Genomic DNA, 9,294 nt, shown 5'->3' on the forward strand with positions numbered 1-9,294 from the left:
TCCAGCCTCAACCATTGCAAGGACCTCCTGTGGTCACTAGGTAGAATATGCATCTTCCTGCTTCTTGATTATTCACTGTGTAGTCTCGCTATATTTTAATTAAGAAGCCTTTGAATCACAAGAAGGTGTCATCCTGGAAAGGATGCGAAGGAATGAAGAACCATGACCAGATGCCAAAGGGACCACAGGGACTCCATGCACTGCCATGCTGGCAGGTGATTTTGGGCAAAGGACAGCTGGCTTTGTTGTGAATTGGTAGAAAATGAGTTCCACTTCTGTGGAGGCACAACTATTATACCACAAAGTCCTCAGAAGCAAGTTTTTTTGCGAAGACTGTAAAAATATACCTTTTCAAAGGCTGAAGTGGACAGAGACTTTCTCTGAATTTCAGAGGTGCCTTCTCCAGGACCTCAGTTTTCACACGACTGTTCCATTACCTAACCGAAATGACATTTAAAATGCCTTGGCCACAGAGAAAGCAGCACGTACAAGGATGTTCAAGCATGTTTTTGGTTTATTAGTTCTTTTACAGACACTCGAGCAGATGATTGTAAAAGGAGAAACTGGCTTTATAGTAAAGAAAGAGACCTACAGCAGTGACAAATTAATTTCCATCCTGTCATGACTCATGAGACAGTGCTACAGTAACATTAACAAAACGTCAGTTAAAGTGGTAGTAATTGTTTCCATTGCTAATACTGACTCTGGCTTAACAACATTTACAGGCTTTGTTACACTGTCATAAAATAAACAGTAATATAGAAACAAACCAGATTCTCTGCTTTTGAAAGAATGGACTTTTCCCCCCTCTGTACCCATGACGGAGCCATGCCTCGTGAAGCAAATCAGAGATGGGAGCATGAAAGCAGCTCATGAAAAATCCCGCTAAGGACTTGCGCAAGGTTTTCAACAGCATTATATTCAGTGTCAGAAAGGCCATGGTCTTGTTTGGCCAAGCACACCACAGATGGAGACTGCAGGAACAAGACTCAAAGTCCCATCCAGTTCAAGCCAACTCTGTGTTTTTTCCTGTGTGGTGTTATAATGGCAGACTGGGAGGAACTGATGCCCCAGCACTCAAGATTTTAATTTTCCTGTTAGGCATCTCAAATTGTGTTAATTTCTCACAGTTTTGTGTGGTATTGGTACCCTGGCTCTTGAGCCATGAGGAACAGCATTATCTGCTGCAGCCTGTGGATGGATTTCCTTGTGGTTTCATACCAGACTACTCAGGAACATACAGCAAGAAATTAAGCAGAACATGCCCAGAGAAAGAAATTGTCATAGGAAAACAGATTTTCTTCATGAAATTTCATAATAATGACCAAATCTGAGACAAAAGGGCCCCAGACCGATTTTGAGTTAATCCTTGTATTGTGGATGCCCAATATTAACCAGCTGCCAGAAGCTAGTTTCTAGGACTACTGGAGGGTCTTAAAACTACATGTTCAGAACAGAGATTTATCACACCCACCAGACTGTATGTAATTTCACATCACTGAACGATATTTCTTGAGGGCTGTGATCCTCAACACAGGGCAAAAATGTGACCAAGCCTGAGTGTTCCCCATGAAATGTCTGCAACCGGTTCAAGCTTGAATCTTTTGGAAATGGATGCTTGCTTTCTGGGAGTTTAATGAATATTAAATAACATCCAAGGCCTATTCCTGTCCTTTTAATGGAGGGCATGTGCAAAGGAAGCACATTATTCTACATCTGTGTCTTTAGCCAACAAAGGAGGGAACGCGCACAGAAATGGCTCTTTCTAGATATAGACAGAATTTTCCTTCCAAAATGACTTTATTGCAGAACTGAACTTCTCACTTGCTTTTGACTTGGTGGTAAACTCCCAAGCTCGTCCTCAACATTTCTTAAAATTATTTGGGGTTAAAATTTTGTTATGGTAACTTGCACATCCCCAATATACTGCTCTTATGAGACTCTGTCCTTGGAAATTCAGATATGGTGAACCACGGAAGTTTCTTGCTGAACAAGCAAGCTCACTGGGGGTAAATAGGGTGCAGTTTCAGATATGTGCCTGAAGTGCTGCCTCATTGCGGTGCACAGAGTGAGTCACTTCAGTCTTTGCACTTGCCATTGCCAGGGACTAACTTTTAAAACCAAACCACAAGGGATGTTGCATTTGGTACCAAGTGAGGGTATTACTCATATCAGCAAATGGACATTACACCACAGAATCCTATTTGTGTTGCCTTTCCTCAATCCTGAACCCCCGCTGCAGATATTTTAGTAGTCCAAACTCAGATTTGAACTACCATGAATCAGACCATAATTAAATCAAAGGAGTATCATCCATGGCCTATTCCTATGAATTATCAGTACTTTGAATCTAATAGAGGCTCTGTCTGCCAAAAATCTACTGGGAATTAGTCCTAGACTGCATTTTTCTTTTTAAGGCCTCACTTATTTTTCCTAGTGTTTGGGAGAGTTTAACTTGGCAATGTTCAATGATTAATTTTAACTGACTTGAAAAAAGTAATAGCTTTTAGCTAAAACCAGACACTTCACACAGTATTAAAGAATGATTATCTGAAGACTGGATAAGAAGACAGCTAAAAATCAGGAGACTTTCTTTACATTTCCATTCATTGCCAATTCTTTGTATGAGGATCTACAGGACCAATACTCAATGCACAGAAAAACTTATGTAGGAAAAGCTTCTCTAGATCATTCCCAGTTGTAATTCAAAGCCTTTTGAAATTAATGCATATCTCTTCAAAAGAACAGATCTTTGTAATCCACTTCTGAACAACAACTTATCTTGTTTTTTTTATTATAGTTCTTACTTAACTTTTTTAGTATGCTTATAATGAACAAAGACATCAAAATTAAGGTGCATCACTAGAACAAATTTTTTGGCACCTTGGCAGCTGTTTTAGGACTATCCTTTTGTCCAGGTATCAGGGTTTGCTTTGAATGTGATATAGCTCCTCCCATGCTGGGTAGCAATGCAGGGCTTCGTACCCTTGTGGCCACACTGCTGGGGGGAAGGGTGTCCCCTGGAAAATCCTGCAAGAGTCAGAAGCCACTCATGCCGGCTTCCAGGTCACCAGTTAGCTCCAACAGGCTTAAAATCTACTGGACATTGCTACACTGATGCTTCTCTACATTGCTGCTCTCTCCTCCCACCCACCACTGTGTGAGCCTTGTGTGATGGGTACTATCTGTGCCCTCTGGATTTGCTGTTTCACGGTGCTCTCACGCCTTGGGCCACAGCAGTCAGGGATTTTATGGTGAGATTTCTTATTCCACGCTCTGTCTAGTACCAAAATGGCTGCTCACAAATGGTTGATATGGATACTTACAGATTAATGCCTCCATACTGGAGCAAGGGTTTAAAGGGCATTACTAAGCTGGCAGGCTGGTAGCAGACTCAGGCTGCCAGCACAAGGACGGTGATAAAGGCACAATGTGTGTTGTAGTTTGTGCTCTAACAGACTTTCTACTGACTTCAAGCACCCTTGGTTGGTCCTGGGTTTCTCAGTTTGAGATCCCATCCACCTCCCTCTGAACATTTGCTAAGAAGAAATTAAGCTGCCCTTTTTGCGGTGGTGTTCAGCATGGGTTTCTGACCTCTCCTAATGTACGTAGCATTGGAAACACACGTTGTGCACCCACTCGTTGGGAAAGTCTAAGTGAGCCTGCTTGTGTTGCAGGGATGCCATTTCTGAATAGAGCAGGCAGGTTGCATGCGCTGATGAGGTCAGGGTGACAACACCACGTCTCATTCAGCCAGACATCACCAAGCACTGATCTCCTCCACTAGCACAATCCTCCTTGGTCTGTCAGACCTCCTTCCAGCCCACCAAGTACCTTCATCTCTCAAGGCCAATCTCTGCTTCGCCCCACAGCCCTGGCCAACTCCACATCTTTTAGGATCCATCCCTTCCCCTTCTCTGTCTGCTCTGGCTGGGCTGGTTTCTCACTTGCTTTCTTTACTGCTGCCTGTGTGAACTCCTTCCTTGCCACATATAACTTGTGCTATGCCACTGGCAGTAGCAGCAGCTACTGTCATACCCAGTTTCGTCTCTGATTATATGTCCCTTTTCCTTTCCCCCAACACTGACGTTAAGGTCAAGTAGTTGCAGTAGGATGGAGGCAAAGGAGTGTTTCCCATCCTGCTTGGCCATCAGGGACGGCTGCGCATTGTCACAGACAGGTACTACAGCCCCAAAGAGAACAGCAGGGTCATTGCCACAAGACGGCAGGTCTCCATTAGTCCTTGCACCGCCTTGTCTTACCTAACTGACAGTGTATGTGACTGTATGTGACAGCCTAAATCCTGCTGTTGCCGGAGGACAGGAAGATGAATGTAAGTAAGCCCCCCACAAGAAGGGCCACAGATCTTTTATCAAGCCTTGTAGGAGCTTAGACTGAGGCAAAGACTGTGTCTGTGGTGCCTCTGAGCTCACAGAAGAGAGAGAAGAGTCTAGACATTACCACAGTTGCCTAAGTACCAGCTGCACAGAAAGGATTCTGTAATTTTGTGCTTCTGACAGGCATGGAGCAGCAGATGGGGATGGCTTCAGCACAGACTGCTGTACTGGCAGTACCTTTTCTTTTAAGGGCAACGTCTGATGAGGAAGAGCCACATCTCTTTTCTTAGCACATGAATATAGTGCTCTGTCTTTTGTAACGGAGCTGTGGCCAGATGCAGCATCACTTGGCAAAGAAATTGTAGTGAAGTGCACTTGCTGGAAATGTTGATACACACTTTCTGACAAACATGGTGTACATTTGGTCACTGTATGATGTATGGTAACAAACCGAGGGTGGGTGGATCTGAGGGGGTGAATGAAAGGTGTGGCGGAGGATTATAGTTACCCGTGTTTCAGAAAAAAACCCACACAAATGTGGAGGATTTGACTTTCAGGGCAAGTCCATGCTTCTGGAATTGTTTCTAAATATGGATTTGCCCCCAGTCAAATATAAGAATTGTTTCTCCCTGTGTGAAGTGCATTGTGACATCCTTAAAGACTGGTAGAGCTGGTAGAGACCTAGGGCTCCCAGGCCACCTCCCAGCATGAGGGGCTGGTTGGTGGGAAGAGCTCTGATCTGTGCAAGGAGAGGCCGGGCGTCTGCAAGTGCTTGTGGAAGTGTCAGAAGCTGAGACTTTTTCTTGCTTTTTGAACCAAACTTTAGGTCCCCTTAAAAGCCAAGTTGTTAGCAAATAAATAAATATTTTAGCCAAACCTCATGCTACATATGAATTTCACCACCATGTGATACACAGGGGATGAGTTTTAGAGGAACCCGGTGCATCTATTGAAATACAATGGACTCATTCTCCCTGAATAAGCCCCTAAAACCTCAGAAGGTCCTTTGAAATTCTATACTTTGTTGTGCTAGTTAATTTGTCACTGCAGAAGTCTGTCCCTCAGGGGCTGTTCTTTTCTCTTTCAGAGAGGCTTTTTCCATTGACTGGAACAGAGCTATCATGCAATTTCTGACAGCCACCATCTGAAAACTGCAGCCTGGAAAAATTACGGCTGTGAATCACTGCACCAGAGCACACTACTTCTGTGGATGTGGGTTCTTGAACCAGGTCCCAAACCTATTGCCAGGGCTACACAAGCCAGGGCTCCAGCATTTCAAACCGTTGGGATTTTATCACATAATCTGATGTTCTGCTTAATGCCTTAGCCCCTAGGGCTATAAGATTATGTAAGAATCTCTGCTTTTATTACAAAATAAAGTTCATTTTCTAGTTTTTCCAAAAGAACTTAGAAATGTGACCCTTAATAGTGCAGACAACGCAAGGTTACTAACCCTCTTCAACTATTATGTTTAAGCCAACTGCGATTTTTTTTAAGACCTGACTCATGATTTTTGAATGCCTCAGGGACACTAGTGTATTTTCAAAAATACAACTGTTGTTCAGCTTTTCAGCTTGACTTCTTATTTCCTTAGCCTGACAGCATTGCCTAATTCAGGGATTTTTGTTTCTCTGCATGTTTTGAACGCTGTAGATCTGTAATGCATTTCTGACATTCCAGAAGCAAGCTCACAGGAGCCTCTGTCATGCATCTGCCTTGGAGGTGCCTTAACGAATGTCCTGCAGCACATTTACAGTTTCAAAATCATACTTGTCTGCAAAAAAAGTGTTTGCTAGATATATCAGTTTTGGCACCATGATGAAACTTTCTTCAGGATGCAAATTCCATCAAGGATAGCAATGATCTTTCTTTTTCCAATGTCTAAAGCACAGACACAACTGCTGTGAAGTACTCATGTGTGCACCTTGACTCTATGCTTGACTCTAAGCACATCCCATGTGCTTTTGTGACTTTACAAGCATAATTGATTCCTCCTCCAGATTAAGTTGTCTATTGCCCCAGGAGCATGTCCTCCTTGCCCTGAGGTGGCTCCTGGAAGAAGAAGCATCCCCTGTTGTCTGGTCCCTGACAATGCTGGTGGGTGGTGTTGCCACTTGCAATCACTGATCGACTGTGCAATGCTTTTCCCTGCTCATAGGAGGCAAAGGAGAGAACTGTGTGGGAAGAAGACAATGCCTCCATGGAAGTGTGACATGATGAATTACTGTGCTACAGCTCTGGGCTAAAGGGGTAGTCAGCGGTGTTTGGGAGGGGTTTGCTGGGGTGAGTGCATGGCATGGGACAAGCAAGCATTGCCAGCTGGCACCTGACAACGTCCCCCAGAGCTAGGGTTAGGCTCTCTGCAGAGAGCTGTAGATGGTTGCCTAATAACTGCCCAACTCAGCTGGGCGTAGAAAGGAAAGTGACTGTGAAAGGCAGTCCAGATTGTTCCTGCTGTTGTGAAAAGCACTCTGGCATGAGTGGGGAGAGGAGATCTGGGATCTACGTATGCTCGGGAAGAAACAAACAACCAGATACCCCGAAGGCATTTCCTTTGCCTTTACTAAAATGCTGGGCTCTCCTTGCTGCAAAGGGTATCCCTGACTTCAGTTGGACGTTGCAGCTCTCTGTGTACTTGTAGATAGCACAGCAGCGGGAAACACTCCCAGCGCTGGAAACTCAAGGTCCGTACTATTTGTTGGTTTATGAGCACTTTGGCACAGTTTTGGGCCACGTTAAAACAATTCTCAGGGGTGGCTCGGGTTTTAGGATGGGCCCTCACCAGCAGGCGGTCGGGAGGCTGTCTACCTTGTGTGGTTCAACAGCACAGGTGTAGGCTGCTGCATGGTGGCTGCTGTTATAGATGGAGCCTTTTCACATCTTCTAGGCCTGGTGAAGAGAAATTGCATTTTGCCTCATGCATGGGATTATCATGCTATTAAAGGTCCAGACTTTTAACAGAAGCTTCACATTCAAAGTGCAGAATCTGGCTCCTGTTATAGGTTTGTTTAAGTAAGAAGATACATCCACTGAAGTTGTAATTTAGATGCCACACAGACTGTGTGATACAAGTCTTCACAGAGGCTTGATTTAAAATGTCTTCATGGGCTAAAATACTTCTTTTTCACCTGGAGATAAGGCATGGGAGAGCAGAGTGGTTTACAGAGCATAGCAGCTGCACAGGGGACCTCTGATGTACAGATAAGACAAACAGCTGAAGTCTCAGTGGTGTTAATCAAATATGAAGTACAGACCCAGTTCTCCAGCAAGGGCAAACTGGCATAGCTCTGCTATTGCCAAGGGAACGATAACAATTTACACCATCTGCAGGTCTGCAGACATTTTGTGGAAATTCAAGTCCATCCTGCTTTTTCTGTCTTGCATCTTCAACTGCCTTACTGACACCAGTAGGAAATGGGCTCCCAGTGTCAGTGAAAGTAGGATTTCCAGCCCCTGCTGAGAGAGAAGTGGGTCTTTGTGGGTCCCTCATGGACCATCTCCTGCATCCCCAAACAGCTGGGGAGGAGTCACAGATTTGGGACGTGATGATCCGTCCCTTGGCGTAGGGCAGGGAGGGCCCCGGGAAGCAGCTGATGGCACCCCATGGAGCTGCGTGGCCTGTCCAAGCGCTTGTGGGATTGCAGTTCGATGTACCCGGTCTGCACCAAGACGAGCCTGCCATGGGAAAGCCCCTGGCTGCTCCAGACGTGCCGGCAGGCACCGCTCAGCAGCTGCGACACATTAAGCACAGCGTTGGGGAGGGGGAAATCCAGCCCCGCTGCATGCCTGCTGCGGTCAGAGGAGACACATCGGAGATGAATTTGGCCCAGTGCATTATTTATTCATCCAGACAATGCAGAGCTGCCACTGATACTTAGGGAAAAAAGGCAAAAGCTATGAAAACACCCCAGATGAAAGCTTGCCATGGAAGCACTGATACTTACAACCAACTGATTGCAAGTTGTTTTGGAGCCTACAGCCCTGTGCTGCTTGCCAAGTGTGATGTCTGGGACAGGGTGAAGCCTCTGCCACCAGTGCAAAGATGCTTATGTATCTTACCACTCCTGGGGAACATCTGCATCGCTAAACCCATGTGGGTTTCCGTAATGTGGCCTTCTCACCCATAGACCACCCACCCACAGCAAATCTGATGCTGGTGGGGGAAGAAGGTCCAAAGTGGAAATGTGCTGAAGGAGTGACCAGAAACCCCCTCTCCATCTGGGGTGGGGTGGAGGAGGTGGAGGGGAGAAAGGACCCTCACCTGGGCAAATGTCCCCCTCCAGCTGCCCTCTGGGGACAGCACATGAAAGCACATGTATGTAGAAACCATTCACCCCTCAGCTGCAGCAGCCGTGGCTCTTAGGAAGGACTTTAAGCCCATCTTCTGAGTCTCAGCCTCTCTCAGAGTCACCCAGGGTGGCTTCTGCCCTGTATCGTTTTTGAGTCAAAGTGTTTTGCTTTATGACCGTCTTCTCAGGGCATAAGATGAACTCTGTCCTTTGCCACTCCCTCCCCAACAGATGGATATCAAATGGTGAAGGAGTTAGCCACAAGGCAATTTCAGTTTAGGTTTCGGTGCAACCCCTTGGCACCCATCTGTGTTAACTCCTCACCAGCTGCACTGCTGATCTACTGTTCATTAATTATTCATAATATCTGAAGTGAGAGAAGCCCATCATGCTGGCCAAACACTTGGGCTGTGGGGCCAGGCCTACAGACTGTGGACATTGTTCTTGATTCAGATAGGTTTAATGATGCTATGTCAACAACAGGCTAGGACAGGACCCTCAGGCCAAGTCCACTGAAGTTAAAGAACTGATCCTGTGGATGTGCCACTGTTTTGGATCAGGTCTTCTATGCTCTAGCTCTTCTTCAGGACTAACCCTACTGCTCAGGAAAAATACTGGACAGTGTTTCTAACCATGGTGCAGGAGACCATAACATCTTATGGATGGTC

Source organism: Rissa tridactyla, chromosome Z (genome assembly GCF_028500815.1).
Source record: "Rissa tridactyla isolate bRisTri1 chromosome Z, bRisTri1.patW.cur.20221130, whole genome shotgun sequence".
Taxonomy (NCBI): domain Eukaryota; kingdom Metazoa; phylum Chordata; class Aves; order Charadriiformes; family Laridae; genus Rissa; species Rissa tridactyla.